We start from the raw sequence: 20,738 nt of genomic DNA on the forward strand, positions 1-20,738 counted from the left end.
ATACATGCACTCACATATCTCACCTAACACTGAAAATTATGAAGAGCCTGATGCCAACTGATGCCAACTCAGAGACCTTCCCAGTGGTGACTATAAAGGAGACTGCAGGTCTTCAGGAAAAGTGGCTTACTGCAGGAAAGATGTCTTGCTTTCCTGAGAGTTCTGTGGTAACTTCTAGTTTGTTTGTTTCTTTATTTTTTTAGTGAGGCAATTGGGGTTAAGTGACTTGTCCAGGGTCACACAGCTTGTAAGTGTTAAGTGTCTGAGGCCAGATTTGAACTCAGGTACTCCTGACTCCAGGGCTGGTGCTCTATCCACTGTGCCACCTAGCTGCCCCTAGTTTGTTTCTTTCAATTGTGTGAATTCTATGCTCTCCCCTCTTCCTCCTTTTCCCTTTCTCTTTTTTTCTTGACTGAATGGAAACATGTATTTGGATCCATATAGTTCCTCATCTGTAAAATGAGCTGGAGAAGGAAATGGTGAATCGCTCTAGCTTCTTGGCCAAGAAAGCCCCAAACGGGGCCACGAGAAGTCAGACTTGACTGAAACCACTGAAAAGCAACAACAGTGGCACAGACTACAAAAACACTGAATTCATCATAGTCAGAGCACCTGTGTTCCAATACTGATTCTGCCAACATGACTCTGGAAAAGTAACAACCTTGTCGGGCTCAGTTTCCTCACCTGTAAAATTAGGGAGTTGGACTTGAGGACAGTAATAACTGTCTTGTGTGTGTGTGTGTGCGTGTGTGTGTGAGGCAATTGGGGTTAAGTGACTTGCCCAAAGTCACACAGCTAGTAAGTGTCAAGTGTCTGAGGCTGGATTTGAACTCAGGTCCTCCTGAATCCAGGGCCAGTGCTTTATCCACAGCACCACCTAGCTGCCCCCATTAATAACTGTCTTTTAAGCCATGCTTTAATGTTTGAGAAATACTGTGTATACTTTATCTTACATTAGACAAGTATCAAAGGCAGCTAGCTGTCACAAGAGATATAGTAATGGACTTGGAGTCAGAAAGGCCTGAGTTGCACTCCAACCAAACTGGTGTGTGACCTTGGATAAGCCATTTAACTTCTCCCTGCCTCAGTTTATTTATCTATAAAAATGAGTATAAAAATAGCTCCTATCTCCCAGGGTGGTTGTGAGGATCCATTGAGATAACTTATGTAAAATGCTTTACAAACCCTAAAGTATTATAGAAGTGTCAGTTCTGATTATTATCCCCATCTTACAAGCAGGGAAACAACCTCAGAGTGATTAATGGATGTTCCTGTGGTCACACAGCTAGTCAGTGTTAAAGATGAAACCCAGCTGTTTCCTGCCTCCAGGTCCAGAGCTCTCCCTGAAGTTGCTCCCCACTGACCTCTAAAGTAACCTTGTAGTGCAGACTCATGTGAATTCTAAGATAAAATCCCAGTCAATAGCTGATTGCTGAGCATACAGCACATCCTAGCTTATAGCTGGTTAAGACTGCTCTGTTCTCAAAACCAATAGTTTGTTTATGGAACGAATAAGCTCCTGAGGACTCCAAGTACTCAATAATGGATGTTTGGGCAGTACTTTGTTCTTCAGGTCTGTTCAGAATGATTGTGTTTACATCTGAACACTTAGGGTCACATCATTGGCATTCATGACTGTGTACAATGGCTGATGCGAAGATCCCACAGGCCCCACAGAAGCAGAGTCATTATTACTTCTTAGGGGAGGTAGTGGAGCAGAGTAAAGGGGACTGCATGGACAGGTGGAGAGTGTACAGGATTGGGAAGTCAGGGTCTCTGGGTTCTAGTGTGGGCATCAACACCAACTGCCAGTGTGATACCAGGCAAGCTACTTTCTCCTTTTTGGCATAGGGCACTTAATTGAGAGAGCAGTATCAGTTTGCTTTGTGAGGTCCTTTCCATTTATAAAATCCACAGAATCATAAAATCATCGAATTTCACAGTTAGAAGGGAAATCAGTGGCCATTGACTCTAACCTGACCAAGAATTTCTCTTCATCACTGGCAACACGCAGTCATCTAGTTTCTGCCTGAAGACCTCTAGTGAGGGGAGGATCTCATTACCTCCCAAGCCAGCCTGTTCCACTTTTGGAGATTCTTATTGGGTAGCTACATCGTACAGTGGACAGAGCCAGGAAGATTCCTTTTCCTGAGTTCAAATCTGGCACTTATTAGGTGTGTGACCCTGGACAAATCACTTAACCCTTTTGCCTCAGTTTCCTCATTTGTAAAGTGAGCCAGAGAAGGAAATTGCAAACCATCTCAGTATCTTTGCCAAGAAAACCCCAAATGGGGCCATAAAGAGTCAGACATGACTGAAAAACAACAATTGTTCGGAAAATTTTTCCTCAAGCTAAAATTCATCTCTCTGAAACTTCTATCCATTCTCCTAGTTCTTCCTTCTGTGGCCAAAGAGAATAAATCTAATCTTTCTTCCATGTGACAGTCCTTCAAACATTCAAAGATTGCTCTCATGACAATGGAAGCCATAAAGGACAGATGTACACCAAATTTAAAAAGTATTATTTGAGGAAATAGTCTAAATAATACTCTATGAATAAAATATTTGAAATGCCCAATACAATGTTAAACTTCTTTAGCAAAATGATGGGCACACTACTGTGTCACAGGTAGACTATAGGACTTGGAGATAGGAAAGGCTTGGATTCTGATCCCACATCTGACACTTCTAATTGTGTGGCCATAGGCAAATAATTTACCCCCTTTCAACATCAGTTTCCTCTTTTGAAAAGTGGGAAAAATAACACCTGTAGTATCTCTCTCAAAGGGTCATTGTGGGGATCAAATGTGATAATATGTATGTATGTATATATATATATATATATATATATATAAAGTATTAGCTATTAATATTGTGTTTGGTGACCCCATGTCTTTTCGACTCTCCTCTGTCTCCCTGTATCTCTGTCTCTCTCTCTGTCTCTCTTTGTCTCTGTCTTTATCACTGTCTCTCTGTCCCTGTGTTTCTCCCTACCTCTCTGTGTCTTTGTCTCTACCTCTCCTACAGTAGCTAAGCAGTCACTCAAAAGCCACAGGTGGTCCAAAGATGAAGGTTTTCTACCATCAGGGTCCCCTCAGTAAATCTTAGGGCTAGTCCCCTTCTGGCCTCTAGGATCTTCACTTCCTACAAAGAAGGATCAATTTAATTACTTCAAAGGAACTTAAATCCACCCATGTCCTCCAGAAACAAAGCATCCATTGAAGTTGGAGGAGGATGCTAATATGATATAAGTGCAACAAAATTGTTTAGGGAATAAGCAGGAGATTATTTATCTCCCCCATGTGTGTTCTATTCAACAATTGTCATTGGGAGGTAGCTTGGGAGTACTGGAAAGAGTGTGGATAGAGTGCTGGACTTGAAATCAGGCTGACCTGGGGTCAAAGACTTCTTCTGACACTTAGCTATGTGACCCAGGGAAAATTATGGATCCTCTCTGGGTCTCAGCTTTGGTAAAATGAAGAAAAAGAAGTACTTCCTTATGGGTTGTCTTGAAGAGCAAATAAGACAATGTATATAAATTCGGTTCCAAACCTTGTATCCCTTTATAAATGGAAGTTGCTATTATTATTGGATGTACTGATAACCTCTACTGAGGACTCATTTCTTCTCATTTTTGGTTCTTATAAACAAATGACTAGGAAGGCATCAAAGATTCTGTACAGATAGTGTAGTTATATACTAGATGTAAGGAAGGAGGGATAGGGGCCTTACCCAAATCAGCTGATACAGTTACATAAAGGCCCAAGTTATCACAAGACATTAAATCAGGTATCTTCCTAGAGCATGCATGCAAGCTTGTTAATTCTACCTCTATTGGAATAGAGGAATAGTGGAGGCAATCACTATTGGCTGTGGTATTCAAGGAAGGTTTCTAGAGAAGGTTAGAATTCAGGCAAACCATTGGAGTCAATAAACCTGGGTTTTAGCTAACTGGAGATGTGAATTTGGGTAAATCCCTCAGTGAAATTGGCATTGTTCACTCTACTCTTTTCAGAAAGCTATTGTGAACAACACATTAAATAAATGGATATGGAAGTGCTTCAAAGTATATAGTGTACTCTTGTATGGCCATAGGGGACTTTGAAAAATGAAAATTGTTGGAAGATGAAGGTTGGAACACACATGGAAGAGAACATTGTGCAGTCTGAAGACCAGGGAGAAGCATGCAAGTTTTAAGCCCGTTCTCTGATGCCAGTTATATTGTGTAAACATGAGAGAAGTAGAACTGACTTTCCATTTTATGCTGATGGTTTACTGGAAGTCTGTGTTCTTATTTTAAAATCATTTTTTGGTATGTTGTTATTGTTCAGTTTTTTAGCAGGAGATGTTCCTCTGATAATGTGTCATGGAGGAGGACATTATTTAAAGCGTGAGATGAACAGAGATAGTACAATGGATGTGATTGGAAAGGGAAAGAATACATGAAGTGACTCACAGAGAAAGGTGCAACATGGTGCCTTGAGGATCCAACTAGTTGCCAAAGTCAAGCTACCAGGAGCCAGATTATTACCTCTCCATGTACCCTCTGAGCCAGGCCATCCTGGATCTACAAAGACAACAGAAGCATATTGTTAGAGTGTTTTATAGTCAAAGACAAGGGCTTGTTGAACCCTGGTATAGTGGAGACAATACTGGACCATGAGGCAATAGAACTTGATTCCAGTCCTAGGTTGGCCACTGACCTACTGCATGATCTTAGGAAAGTCATTTCAACTTTCTGGGCCTCAGTTTCTTCATCTGTGTCATGAGGATGTTGCATAATGATTAGGGTATCAGATTTGGAGCTAGGAAGACCTAAGTTCCAATTGTCTGCCTCAGATACTGTGACCTTGAGGAAGCTGCTTAGCCTTTCTGAGTCTCAGTTTTTTAATCTGTAAAATGGGAATAATATTAGTATCTATTTCATCAGGCTAAAGATCAATGAAATAATAGAGTGATTTGCAAGACTTAAAATACTATGTGTTTATCTCTATCTCTATCTCTGTCTGTCTGTCTATCTATCTATCTATCTATCTATCTATCTATCTATCTATCTATCTATCTATCTATCTATCTATCTATCTATCTAATCTATCATCTATGCATGCAAGCTATTACCAACCATCATCAACATCACTACCACTAACATCCTCCTCTTATTATTATTACTACTAATTATTTTAAAGATCCTTTCCACATCTAATAGTCTATGAGCCTACAAGTCTATTCTATACATGCTCAAAGGAACACAAATCAGTCAAGAAGCATTTATGAAATTTCTACTCTATGCCAAACACTGCATTAAGTGGTGGGTGTACAAAGAAAGGCAAAAATACAGTGTCAGATCTCAAGGAGCTCACAATATGATAGGGAAATGACCTGTAAATAGCTATGTATACACCAGCTGCATATAGAATAAACTGGAGATCATAACAGAGGGAAGGCCCTGGCAATAAGGGTGATGGAGAAAGGCTTCCAGTCGAGGCTAAGATTTTGGCTGGAACTTGAAGGAACCAGGGAAGATAGGAGGTGGAGATGAGGAGGAGTAAAATTCCAGGCATGAGAGACAGCCAGTAACATTGCCCAGAGTAAGGAGTTGGGGTGTCTTGCGTGAAGACCAGCAAGGAGGTCAGTGTCATTGCAACAAAGCGGACAAGGGAAGGGGTAGTAAGGTGTGAGAGGACTGGGAAGGTAGGAGAACACCAGGTTACAAAGGGTTTTGACTTCCAACAAATAAAAATCCTTTATTAGTTTATCTGTATTTATAAGGTTTCACTGTACTTGGCCTGCTACCTTGTTTTGGTTTTTGTTCAGTTGTGTGTGACTCTTTGTGACCCCAATTGGGGTTTTCTTGGCAAAGATACTGGAGTGGTTTGCCATTTCCTTCTCCAGCTCATTTTACAGATGAGGAAACTGAGGCAAACAGGACTTACTATCCCGAGGGAAAAGAAGTCACTAGGTGGGGTCTTTTATCTGCTAGATATCTGGATTCAGTTTGGAGTTCAGTTCAAGGACATTTTGTTCCTATTAATTCAGGGTTTCATAAAAAATACTTTTGGATAAGAAAGTACCTCCATCAAATCCAGGTGATCCATATATTCATATTAACACCTTCAAAGGCTGACTGAATGACTATAAGGAATGAGGAAAGAGAAGGGAGGACCTTGGCCCTAATTCAATAATTCAATCATTGATTATGAATATAAGAGAGAAATAATAATTTTTCTCAGAAGGTACACAGCATTTATATTAGAAAATAGAGCCAAGTCACTGTCTGAATGTTAGGAATTTTCCTAACTGAGGGCTCTGAGCTATTATGATTGTGCTACTAGTTTTTCATCTGACACAAAGTCCGTAAAATAGCAGAGGAGAGGACCAGAAGGATACACAGGCAATCACATTGCCCCTAGGCGACAATGTGAGCTAATTGTTGTATTAGGGGTGGTTAGTTAAGTCTCCAGGAAGAGAGGAGGTAGGGAAGAGAGGGCTGTGGCTTAAGAGAAAATAAAAGTTTAAACCACCACCCAGGAAGGAGGAAGGTAAGGCCTGGGAAAGATTCAATTCTACACTATCTGGCAGTGAGAAAACTTGAATATTGACCAACAGACCTTACACTCCACAGTGACACCCAGTGGTGTTACACTATACAAAATTATTTTAGATCCTCAACCTCATAGTGTCTTGTTAGATTCAACCCTTTGTTATAGCCTGCTAAGATTTTTTTTTCCGGGGGGGGGGGCAATGAAGGTTAAGTGACTTGCCCAGGGTCACACAGCTATCAAGTGTCATGTGTCTGAGACTGAATTTGAACTCAGGTCCTCCTGAATCCAGGGTTTGTGCTTTATCCACTGCACCATCTAGCTGCCTTGGGCAGTCTCTATTTTATGAAGATTTCTTAATGCTTCACAAACTCACTTTAATTTAAAATAGAGGGGGCAGCTAGGTGGCTCAGTAGATAGAGCACTGGCCCTGGAGTCAGGAGTACCTGAGTTCAAATCTGCCCTCAGACACTTAACACTTTACTAGCTGTGTGACTCTGGGCAAGTCACTTAACCCCAATTGCCTCACTAAAAAAAATAGAGGGATATTCAGACCTCTTTAAAGAAGGAGAGAGGTTTACTCTCAGAGCAGGCTCTCATCCTGTCTGGATACCCATTTCCTTAAGCAATGCTTTAATGCACTGCACTAAATTCTTACAGGAGAAAGTCAGTTTGGCTCTTGGAGTTTGGGAATTTGTGACTCCTTAATTCTTTTTCCGATGTTGTGCCGCACCATTCTCTACATTCCCCAGACACCAAAAGACATCAACTTTAACCTCACATGTGTCACATGGGCTCAGCATGAGATCCTACTCTTGTTTGAGAGGTCATTCTGCTGAAGGCTGGAGAGAGGGAGGAAGAAAGGGGGAGAGTATAAGGGAAAGGTCAGGGGAGAAACCTGGAGACAAAGAGAAAAGCTGTATTTTCTGACCATTTTGACAAACACTGATCGAGAATTTACTGCGTGCATGTTCCTTTGATAGATATCATAGGAAATACAAAGGTAAGTGAAATATGTCCCCTGCCCTCAAGGAACTTACATTTTGGTGGGAAAGACAAGATCTGTACCGAATAACTATGGTACCAGGCAAAACATGACAAGTTGCATGTAAGTGGTTAATTCAAAGTGACGAAGGAGTTCAGAAGAGTGATGAGTTCTTTCATAGAAGGTGGTCAGTTTGTTTCCTGGAGCTGGGAGAAGAGGTGGGGGTAGAGTGGTTCATTGGAGAGTTGGGTAAAGATGGAGACAGTAAATGGAGAGTGACATCCAAAGGTAGGATAAGGGAGAAATTGTTGATACACCTACAGCTGTTGGGGAGGTTTTATGATAGTATATTAGGAGTAACTTGAAAGATGGAATGAGGCAGAATTCTGGGAGTAGGGTCAGAGGAAAGAATTGAATGATCTGACTTGAGGGGAAGGTTTTTTTTGACTTGCAGAGAACAGAAGGAAAGTTCCCAAATGCATGAAACTTTAATTTGCTATTATATATCCATACCTTTGGTCACCCTGTTCCCTCCCCCCACCTGCCACACACACCCCAGAAACTTTTTAAAAGAGACCAGAAGAACTCAGGAAATGTTTGATTCAGTTAAATGGCACGAGACCAAACCAGATCATGATTTTTTATACATTTCTCATCCACATTGAAATATGCAATAAATTGGGGGATTGTGGTAGGACCCAGGTCACCTCATTAGTCCCCAGCCTGGTCTCTCTTAGATTAGAATTTACCTAGATCATTCTTACTTTATTTTTCTTATATATCACTCAATGGATTTTCTAATACCTAATTGAGCCAGACTACTATTCTCTTTCTTCACATACACACTCACTTTTCCTTTGTGCCAGTCTCACTACCTCAACTACCATTAGTACTGACAGGTTGGGTCGCCAGAGGGTGGCTTTCTTCTCCTACTCAGAGTTCTATCAAAAGGTAACCATGAAGGGCCAGAGTAGTTAGGTCTTGTTTAAAGGTTCCCATATGTGTTTAAATCTATTTGGGAATATAGGGTTGGATTCACATGTGGTATAGTTCACACATGTGACAAGTAGGTGAGAGTGCCAGGCTTGGAATCAGGAAGACTCCTTTTTCTTAGTTCAAATCTGGTCTCAGACATTTACTAGCTGTGTGACCCTGAGTAAGTCACTTATCCCTGTTTTACTCAGTTTTTTCATCTGTAAAATGAGCTGGAGAAAGAAATGGCAAACTACTCCAGTATCTTTGCCAAGAAAACACCAAGTGGGAGGAGTTGGATATGACTGAAAAAATAGTTCATAGGATCACAGAATTTGTGAGCTGGAAGGGGGACCTTATCAACTATCTAAATTCGACCTATACAGAAAGGAACCCCCACTATAAATAACCTAGAAATGGTTATCTAGTCCCTACGAGTGGATTTCTGAGGAGTAGGAACTCATCACTTCTTAATTCTATTTTTTAAGTAGCTTAAATCAATCCTCCTTACAGTCAGTTCTGGCTCAGACTTTCCTGAGTCATCAGTCCTTCTAGAGCCAAAGCTAATTAAGAGATTTCTCATCATCACAAAGAATCAACTCCTCGGTCACAAAGTTGGAAACAGGCACCCCAAAGCTCCATGTGTTGGATTGGAACTAGGGATACTCATCTACCCATGTTCTGTATAACAAAGTTAGGAAGGGCAAATCTGAGCATACTTTAAGGACTAATCCTCCATTAAGCCTATATAAATACCCTCCCATTCCCACTAACTCAACTACTCCCAAGCACTCAATTGAACTGCTATCTTCCTATTCACAATATCACTTTTTGCACCATACTCAAATAAAAATTTTTAAATCCCTTAGTATATTAGTTCAAACATTTGTTGTTGTTTAGTCGATTAGTCATGTCTGACTCTTTGTGACCCCATCTGGAGTTTTCTTGGCAAAGATACTGGAGTGATTTGCCATTTCCTTCATCACCTCATTTTACAGAGGAGGAAACAGACAAACAGGGTTAAGTGACTTACTCAGAGTCAAACAGCTAGTAAGTTTCTGAAGCCAGATTTGAATTCAGGAAGATGAGTATTTCTTACTCCAGGCCCTGTGCTCTGTCTACTGTACCACCCAGCTTCCCTATACCTCCCTCTCTCCTTCCCTCTCTCCCTCCCTCCCTTCCTTCTTCTGTCCCTCCCTCCCTACTTTCCTTTCTTCCTTCCTATTCTAAAATGACCAACACCAGTCTGCAAGGCTACTTCCTGATAGGCCCAGGCAACATGAAATGACTGTATACCCTCATGGTACTGGTGCAGTGGAAAAAATATAGACAATGGAAGTGACAATATTTAGACTTTAGTCAGGAGTGTGCTGGTAAATGTTTAACAACCAGATATCCAAAAATGTGTGCACAACACTCTTTGATAAATAATATGCATTATCACCATTTTAACCCTTGCTTTCTTAAGTCTCAACCACCAAAACCCCCAATAAATCAAGCTCTGATTTGTAGTGTTTGCTAATTTTCAAGGTATAAATGATCACACTAAAAAATTGACAATTGGTTTCTGAAAGATCATTTAAGCTTTTAAATCCAGCACAATCCTAGTCTTCCCTCTGCCACTAACTAGTATGACTTCAAGTGGCCATTTTTTTGGAGCTCAGTTTCCTTAATTGTAAAATAAATTGGTTGGACAAGATCAGGAGTTTCTAACTTTGTGTGTGTGTACACATGTGTGTGTATGTATGTGATGAATACCTTTAAAATTCTTGTGAAACCTATGATCCCTTCTCAGATAATGTTTTTAAGTGTATAAAATACAATTCACAGGATTATAAAGGGAACCAAATATATTAAAATATGATTATCAAAATATTTTAAAAAACATGTTCATGGACCCCATTTCAAGAACCACTCTAGATGATTTCCAAACATCTTCAGCTTGAAGATTCTGAGTCTATGATCAATTCTGAATAAAAAACTTCCTGGGACATAGTATCTGCCCATTGGTCTATGTCCCTCCCATCTGTTTTCTTCTTGCAACCATCTGTCTTTCATCCCAACCACCTATCTATTGGATTTGTGCCCTCAACCCTCCCCAGTGTTTCTTTGAAAAAAATCATTCATATATTGTTATTGAATGAGGGAATGATTCTCCCTCAGCTGTTGCTGCTTCTTGTTGTTCTTGTTCCTCGTCCTCCTCCTCTTTCCTCTCCTTCTTCTCCTCTTTCTCCTCCTTCCCTTCCTCCTCCTTCCCTTCCTCCTCCTCCCCTTCCTCCTCCTCCTCCTCCTCTTCTTCTTCTTCTTCTTCTTCTTCTTCTTCTTCTTCTTCTTCTTCTTCTTCTTCTTCTCTTTCTCCTCCTTCTCCTCCTCTGGATCCTTCTTCATTTTTCTTTTTCTTCTTTCTTCTTCTTTAGCATTTGACAGTACTGATTTTACAACATTACAGAAAGAAGTTTGCATTTGGCATCAGAGGACATGGGTTTGAATTCTGGCTCTATCATTCACTCCTGGTAGGCCTTTGGACAAGTCACTTTACTTTCATATTCCTCAGGTTCCACATCTGTAAAAATGTGATGGTTGGACTAGATGGTCTCTGAGGTCCTTTCAGCTCTAAATATATGACTTTTGGATCATCTTATTATCTTTGAACAGTCTTATGAATGTTCAGCCAACACTGATGCATGGTATCCTGAGCATCTGTGACTTGATTGACCAAATAGATATTTTTATTTCCCAACTGACCCATGCACATGATATGAGACCTCAACCAGGTCTCTTTTGGCTTGACCTATTTTGCTGTTTCTGATTTAACCCCTAGCCTTACCCTTTCAATTCAGCCAACCCTGTACCACTTACTCTTAGAATTATCATTGTCCTCAGACTGACTTATTTCTTAAACGGAAGCCCAGTAATTCTCTTGGTTATGGTTCAAAGGATTGATGAGGATTCAGTTCCTACCCCAGTCTGAAGTAGTTTATCCTGTGAAAATGTCTGGGACTAATCTCCCCTGTTGGTTTTTATGTGCAAGAAAGATAAGGAATAACTGGGGACAGCCAAAATGTACTTGGCCTCTGATCTTTTCCATTTTTCACATGAACAGTAAGTTTATGGATGGGAAATGGGTCAGGGCAGAGTTTGTGAGAAGGAATAAGGGAAAGACTGAATATTTTAAGGAAGACTTGCCAGTAGTGGGAGTCTGGATAACTATTTTCAAATGCCTGAAGGGCTATCACATGATAGAGGGAGCAGCAAGGGATGGATGTTCCAGAGTGATTGATTTTGGCTCAGTATAAAGAACTTTATAACAATGAGAGCTGTCCAACAATGGGATGGGTGGCCATATTAAATTGTAAGGTCCCTTTCTCTAGCAGTATTCAAGTAAAGGTTGATGGAACATCTGTCAAGGATGCTATAGAGAGGCAGGGGAAGGTTGGATGGAATGACCTCTAAGGTCCATTCCTACTCTAAAATTCTATGGTTTTTATTGAAAGATGACAAATTAAGAATTAATCAATGATTCAGGATCAGATATGTGGAGTTGGAAGTTAACTTAGAGGCAATCTAATTCAACCCTCAACATTTTACAGATGGAGAAAGTGAGGCTAAGGAAAATTAAATGAATTGTCCAAGGTCATAGAGGTAGGTAAGTAAGTGTCATAGGTGGGGTTTGAGACTCAACTGTCTCCTTCATGAGTTATGCCAAGTCACAGCCAACAATAACAATACAGATGACCTGTTTGGTATACATTTTAGAATCCTGATGGCAATTGTTTGATATCCAAATGGCATGAAGACCATTACACTGATTTGAGTTTTTACAATGCTAGCTTCTCAAACAGACTTTCTAATATAAGGATGGGCTCAGCCTCCCTATCTCCTAACTCAAGTTAAGAGGGAGTAATTATTCCTCTGCAGAAATCACCTCCTGGGTGTCATTGTTCTTTCACGTCTGTACTTTATTAATGAGCTTGGAGACAAGTAGAAGAAGCATCCATTACCCAATGAAGTGGCACAAGAAGTTGGGAAGAGATTGATGAAAAGGAGCATGGGGTGGGAAAAGGAGGAATCATAGGATTTAGAAACAGAAAGAAACTAAGGGATCTCTTAGTTTAATCCTCATTCTTTATAGAAGACCAAACCAAGATCATGTGCGAGTGCAGGAGAGAGAGAGAGGGGCGGGGTGGGGGTGGAGGAGGACTTATCTACAGGCATACAGGGAGTGGGACTGGGGATCAGATTGGGAGTTCAAACTCACATTTCACTCCAAACCCAGTGCTCTTTCCACCATGGCTGGCATTTATATAGCCCTTTATGATTACCAAGTTGTTTGAAGACCTCATCTCATTTGCCCTTCAAAACAACCCTGGAAGATAGGTATTAGAAATATAATATCCATCATACAGTTGGGGAAATAGAAACTCTAAGAGGAGGAGTGACTTTAAGAGACCTTTGATGACTCATCTAGTCTAAGTAACAACCTCCTACTTCCATCACAGTCCTTTTCTTGTTGTTATAAAAACCCATTTTACTTATCTGTGCACGTGTTGTCTCTCTCAAGTAAAATGGAAGTTCTTTGAAGACAAGGACTGCATATTTTTTGTCACTGTATTCCCAGCACCCAAAATAGTGCCTGACAATCAAAACAGCTAGCATTTATATAAGGCTTTAAGGATGGCAAAGAACTTTACATATATTTTCTCATAGGAGCCTCACATCAACCCTAAGAAGTAGGTGATATTATTTCCCCATTTTACAGATTAAAAAAAAAACTGAGGTAGACAGAGATTAAGTGATTTGCATAGGGCATAGTAAATTTCTGAGTCAGGATTAAAACTCAGATACTCCTGACTCCAAGTGCCACCTAGCACATAGTATTTCTTTAATAAATGCTTGTAGATTCATCAATTGATTGATTTGGCTCAGGTCCCATAACTGATAAGTGGCATAGGTCAAACTTGAATCCATATCTCCTTCCTGAAAATCCAAGTCGTCTTTTCCACTGCACTGCATTGTAGCTATTATTTAACTTTCTTGAGAAAGCATGGAGGGCTGAACAAATCTCTAAGCCTGTGAGAGAAGAAAAAATCTCCCCCAAAAGATGCTTTGGGGAAAGATAACCCAGCCAGTTTAATTTAAACCTGAGAGAAACCATTTGAAATAAAAAGTAATTGACAAGCCTACTTAGGATGCAGGAAAAGCTAATGAGAAGGAACAGCTGCTTCCTGCTTGCTTCAGTCACTTCCCGGATTTCTTTCAAATGGGTAATGGGAACCTTTAACAGTCACCCATTCAATTTATTAGGTGGAGCTAAAATTGCTAGTTTTTTCCCCTCAGAAGATTAAACTGGATTTAAATGTCAGCTACCTTCTCTTCTTTCATTTATCTGAAACAGTTTCTGATTAAACCCATTGGGCTAAATCTGCATGCTAATTACTTCAAGAGAACAACATTGCAGCTTAAAGATTCCCATTAATGATTATTTCCAAGCACACAATTTTTCTTTACTTCATTTCTCCTTGTTAGCATATATCTTTCTTGAAATGTACACAGATGAGGGTCTTGACATACCTTTGGGAGGACATAAATTTGAATCTTTCCATTCATGGAAAAGAGATTCTTGGATCCATCCCTTCTTTTTCACTAGTTCCTATGATCAGTCAGTCAACAGTATTTAAATGCTTATCATGTGTCAGGCACTATGCTAAGTGCTGGGGATACAAATAAACATGGTTCCTGCCTCCAAAAAGGCCATATTCTAATGGGGGAGGGTGCAATATGGAATCACTACTGTGTGTACGATGGAAATGGAAGGTAATCTCACAGGGAAGGTACCAGTAGTGTGTATATGTGTGGTAGGTCTCACCTAGGTGAGACAGGAAAGTTTTCCTGAAGAAGATAGGATTTGAGATGAAAGAAGATTGGGAAGCCAGGAGGTAGCAGCAAGAAAGAAGAACATTCCAGGCAATGAAAAGTCATAGCATAGGGAGACGGAGGGTCCTGTGTGAGGACTGGAACATCAGGGAGGCTGGGGTCAATGGATTACAGAGTATGTGGCAGGGTGGGGTCAAAAGTGTCAAAAGTCCAGAAAGGTAGGAAGGGGCCAGGTTGTGAATACTAAACAGAGCATTCTCTAGTTGATCCTCCAGGTAATAAGGAGCCATTAGAGTTTTCTCTTTTGAGTGTGATGGTATATGAAATGGTCAGATCAAAGGTATGCATCTGTGTTATGGATGTGGGCTAGAACAGGGGGCCAGAGAATAACTGGTGCATTTGGGAATCAGTCATGAAATTATCCTTCACTGGGCTCTGATTGGCTAAAGTAGTTGCTCAAAGGTAGATAGCCAAACCAAATAACCAGTTTTCCTGGGGTAATGTCAACCTAAGAGAAAAAAAACCCAACTCTTGTACTCATTTTTTTGCTCTTTCTAGCCCATCTCAACTTACCTTACTTGTACAGCATGGGCCAAAAGATATGATGTTTTAATAACTTTTTGAAATTTAAAATTTTTTTCGCCATTTACATTTGATTTTTCACACATAATCTAAATTAATTTCATATATATACTGTATATGATGCCATGGTATTATAAATTAAAAACAAAAAATAAAGGAATTATTAAATATTGAAACCCCTTCATGACTTTTAGCCTACCCTATATATTGGCAAATGAGAGTATGACTGTTAAGTCAGCCATGAATTTGATCATGTGTGAGATATAATTACAAAAGCATGCTCTCGAGATCCTGAGTAAAGACAGAAATATTTGTGTGCCACTGAGAAAGACACACCATGATACTCTCTGTCCACATGTCACATTCCTGAACTTGTAGAGGGACCCATCTTGTCAAGCTGTAAGGGGCCTTGCCAAGTCTATACAGACATAGGGTATAAATACAAGTATCATGTAATGAGTATGAAATAGCTTACAAGCCTACCATAGACTGGGTTGCTCCCCTTTCACTCTGCAAACCATATAATGATAATTTATAAGATGCTTTGTACAAAAAAATTTTTTTTGGTGGGGCAATGAGGTTTAAGTGACTTGCCCAGGGTCACACAGCTAGTAAGTGTCAAGTGTCTGAGGCTAGATTTGAATTCAGGTCCTCCTGAATCCAGGACTAGTGCTTTATCCACTGCGCCACCTACCTGCCCCCGTAAGAGGTGTTTTTAATGTGCCAGGCACTGGGTACCGGAGATGCCATGATTAAAACCAAAGCAATCTCTGCCTTCAAAGCACTTACACTCTCCTGAAGAACTTCATGACCACAGATAAGTAAATTTAAACATTACTTGAAATAAATGCTAATCAACTTTGGAGAGAAGTGAAGAGAATTGAGAAAGGTCCCTTTATAAAGGTACCCCTTAATCTGATCCCTGAAGGGAAATAGAGGCTTCTAAGAGGTAGAACATTTAAGTTGGAAGACAGATTGACTTCTGGAATACCTGACCAATTTGATGAACTCCCCAACTGATCCGTTGATCACCCAAGGTAGGGAGGACGGTGTGTGCAAAAGCAGAGAGGTGAGAAATAGGCTATTGTCTCCATAGAGAGTATCAAGTGGACCCACTTGTCTGGAAAATGGAGAGTATAAGAAGTACTGTGTCTGGAGTGATAGCTTGGAGACAGACCATAGAGTGCCCCACCAGGGCTGCCTTGAGAGCAGGGATTATGATGTCTTGTTTGGTAAACTTGATATCCCCAGAATTTAGCACAGTGCCTGGCGCATAGTAGGTACTTAACAAAAGCTTATTGGCTTGGTTTGATTAGACTTAGGAGCTCCACCACTGAAGTTATATATCCCAAAGTATGGCTCTGAAGTAGGAGACAGAGATACCTGTTCATTCTTTACCAAAGGGAGATTAGAAAAGAACCAAGATTGATCCAATCCTTGTGCTTGCTGCTCTGCCCACAGACATAGAGTCATGGCTTGACATGTGACCACACAGGCCTGGGAGATGTGCCCCTCCCCTCACCCCAGGGAACTGAACTGGCATATACTAGGGGACCAAAGGCAGACAAATCCCACTCTTAACAGGAGCAGTTAGGTATGGCATATATACAATTGAAAAAGAATACAACCAAGGAAATTAAATGTGTGTTCTTTCTTCTATCTTATGAGCAGCACAGTTTCTTACTATGGTGAAGAGCTCAGTGGTGAAAGGGAGGGAATCCTGATGCTGACCTTGCCAAAGCCAGAGAGAGCCCCTTCTCATTATTCAGGTGGTACAAGCTAGGTCCTCACCATCTCTCAAACAACCCTCCCCCCACACCGCACCCCAGTGCCCTGATTATATTCATTTTACAGTGGTGCTGGCTTAGGAGGAGTTCTGATACTGCATCTCCTCAGTCTATGGTCATAAAGTTGCATTTCTTTCTTTTCTCTGAGTCAAATGAGAGCCCCAGAGAAAAAGGATGGTTAGAATGACTTCTCAAGTATACAGAGAAGGAAAAGAGCTCATTTATAAAACAGAATATTAGGAATGTAAGGAGACTTAGGATATAACTTCTATATTCTGATGTATATTGAATAGAACAGTAGAACATGTTTTTGTTTTTTTTGTTTTGTTTTGGTGAGGCAATTGGGGTTAAGTGACTTGCCCAGGGTCACACAGCTAGTAAGTGTCAAGTGTCTGAGGTCAGATTTGAACTGAGGTCCTCCTGACTTCAGGGCCGGTGCTCTATCCACTGTGCCACCTAGCTGCCCCAGAACAGTAAAACTTGAAGGGCCACTTTTCATTCCTATTTTCAAAAAAAATAATAAACATTTTTATTTAAAGTTTTGAGTTCCAAATTTTATCCCTCCTTCCTTCCTTCCCCTAACCACTTCCTCAGGTGGTAAACAATCAGATATAGGTTATAGATGTGCAATTATGTAAAACACTACCATATTAGTCATTTTTTATAAGAAAACTTGAATAAAATAAAAAATGAAAAAAAGTGAAAAATAGTATGCTTCAGTCTGTGTTCAATCAATATAATTTCTTTCTTTGGAGGTGGATAGTAATGCTTCATTATTAATTCTTTGGGGTTGCCTTGGATCATTGTATTACTAAGAATAGTTAAGACATTCACAGTTCTTCATCAAAGAATATTGCTGTCCCTGTGCACAGAGTTCTCCTGGTTCTGCTCACTTCACTATCCATCAGTTCATATAAGTCTTTGCAAAGTCATCATGCTTGTCATTTCTTATTGTACAATAATATTCCATTACCATCATATCCCATAGCTTGTTTAGCCATTCCCCAGTTGATGGGTGTGCCTTTGATTTCCAATTCTTAGCCACCACAAAAAGAGCCGCAATAAATATTTCTGTACAAATAGGTCTTTTTTCTCTTTTTGGGGATGCCTTTGGAATATAAACCTAGCTGTGGTATTGCTGGATCAAAGGGTATGATTAGTTCTATAGCCCTTTGGGCATAGTTCCAAATTGGTCTCTAGAATGCAAACCAGATCATTCTAACCTCAAACCCAGTGCTTTTTCAGGCATTGATGAAAATACTAAAGATGAACAAAAGTGCCCCACTACATTATGATTTCCTCTTTTTTCTACCTTTAGGATGCTAACTCATTCCTTTCAGATATCTCATCTGTATGCTCTGGCCTATCTCCCAACTCCATGCTTTGCCTCTTCCCAGGACATGGTGCCTTCTGGCAATTCTGGGTGCATCTGCCAGCCCATTTAGATAATGAAGGCAATGGCCCCAGAGGCCTACAGATGCCCAATTCAGGATCCAACTTTCTGTAACTGAGTCATGAAGTTTTCTGGAATTAGATGTTAGACATTCAGTTTCTGTGGGAGGTAGCTACCTGGGGAAGGTCTTAGGAAACATTTAGTTTCACCCTCTGGGCTTGTGCCTTTCAGGAATGGGAGGTTGGGAGCTGCTGGCACTTTTCAAGTGTGTCCACAGCAAAGGATACTGGAAACACATTTGGCATATTCCTTGTTCTGACTTTTCCGGAAGCTGTGGAGTGCTAATAAAAAGAAGAACATCGAGACCATCTGAGATAAAACTCTAGATAAGGCCTGTTCCATGCTGACAAGCAGGATCAAGGAAACTGGTGAATCTCAAGTTATTAAAAAGGAACTATGTGTCCTTGACTATATTAGAAAGAGGAAACTGACTTTCAAAGTAGCTGCCATCCATGTGTCTCCAATAGTAACTGGAGACCCCAGGGCATCAGCATCAATCTCTCCATGCTTGGGGACCCCAGGACTCATGGGACAATTTACATTTTGATGAATTTGAAGTGCAGAGGCCCATGAAGGTGGAACAAGAAAAAAGAAGGGAAACATAAATCTGAAAACTCTCTTGTAAGTAGAGTGTAACTCAGTTATTGTTGCCACTGTACTCTTAGGAAGGGATGATGGACCAGTGTCAAGTCAACATGGAAAGAACAGCAAATCAGAGAAAGTGAGACCTCTCTTGCTGGGGTAATAAGTTGTGGTCGAAAGATGGTTGGAGAGGAAGTCCTGGGTTCAAATCCTGGCTCAACTCTTCACAAACTATGTGACCTTAGATAAGTGATTTCACCTTCTTGGGCCTCACTTTTCCCATCTGCAAAAAAGAGGGAGTTGGGTTAGATGACTTCTAAGGTCTCTTCCAATTCTAAAACTGATCCTGTGGCTGAAGTGGGTCTGGGTCCATTTTGCTTTACCACCTTCTTCCTGGAGGAGAGGAAAGAGCACCCAAAGCAAAGGTTCATAGCAGGTGTGAACCAAGTGAACATATAATGGAGTATAGGTAGGTGGTCCAGTGTTTTGTTATAGGATCTTGATTTTTGACACTGACTTTTTCTTGCTTAAAGAGTAAAGGTGACAGGGGCAGCTAGGTGGCACAGCGGATAAAGCATGGGCCCTGGATTCAGGAGTACCTGAGTTCAAATCCAGCCTCAGACACTTGACACTAGCTGTGTGACCCTGGGCAAGTCACTTAACCCTCATTGCCCAGCAAAAAAAAAAAAAAAAGAGTAAAGGTGACTTTCCTCTCTCCACCGCCCCCACACTGAATGCTTTAAAGCACAATTGGACAGACAGAACAGCATTTTTTTTAAGTGCATTTTATAGCACTTCACTCACATTACTGTACAACCAAAGCTTGTAGGTATGTTAGTAACTGACTTCTTTAGACATGATGGATTCATACCTTAGGCTGAATCCCTCCTCCGCTCTTTTTTGGTTAGTAGCGTTATGTGGAATTCCCAGAATCCTCTTGGCTTCCTCTGGCCATGAGACAGGGATCTTGAGACCATTTGAAAATAGCACTGAAAAGCTCACTGTGCTTTTGTTTTCTCTAACCGTGTGTGTGTGTGTGTGTGTGTGTGTGTGTGTGTGTGTGTGTGTGTGTGTGTGTGTGTGTGTGTGTTTGGGAAGGTCTTGCCAGGCTGAAGCTACTTATGGCAACTGAGCTGAGTTTGACCTCCTACCTGGTCTTGTGCAATCTCTCCTCCCATTGTCCATAGATACTGCTCTTAGGAAGGTTGTTCTGGGTATCCAAGTACTTGGAGTCATGGCCTATGTCAAACTCCTCCACCCATTGTGACGAATGTCTTCCATTAGCTATCATGGCGTCAGGTCAGTAATGACCCAAAGGGAAAATGTCAGCTCACAAGGCTATTAATCCCCAGAGTAGTGCCTTTACCCCATGTACCATTTTTAATTAAGCCAGGATGGGCTTTCTTGCCCATTCCTCATGTCTTCTTTGCTGCTACAGGAGGCTGAACATTGCCCTGGTGTTGTGCTGTTTCCAAGTTTAATTTCATTTGTGATGGTGGAAAATTTTGAAGTCTGTCTTTAGTTTCTTCTACATCCATTTTCAGTGTATTTCTCTTATTTCCTGCCTCCCTCCAGGGGCTCAGCTTAGACTTTGGGTCATTTTCCAGGAGGGTCTTGCTCTCAATGAACTGCCCATTGCCGCGAAGTGATAGTTAATAATAGTTTAGGGTGTTATGCCTCTTATGGGATTTTCTTCTAAGACTCTAAAGCAGGGGTTTTTAAACTGGCATTTATGAACTTAATATTTTGGCAACTATAGTTCAATATTTTTCCTTTGTAATCCTATGCATTTTATATTATGTATGTAAGTACAGTGTTCTGAGAAGGGAGTCCATAGGCTTTCCCAGACTGCCAAAGGGGTGCAGGATATACAAAAGTTAAAAATCTCTTCCCTAATGAATGAATGAAAACAATTTAATAACTTTCTATGTGTTGGGTACTGTGCTAAAAATTGGGCCTACAAA

The sequence above is a fragment of the Dromiciops gliroides genome, chromosome 1 (genome assembly GCF_019393635.1).
Source record: "Dromiciops gliroides isolate mDroGli1 chromosome 1, mDroGli1.pri, whole genome shotgun sequence".
In the NCBI taxonomy this organism is placed as follows: Eukaryota; Metazoa; Chordata; class Mammalia; order Microbiotheria; family Microbiotheriidae; genus Dromiciops; species Dromiciops gliroides.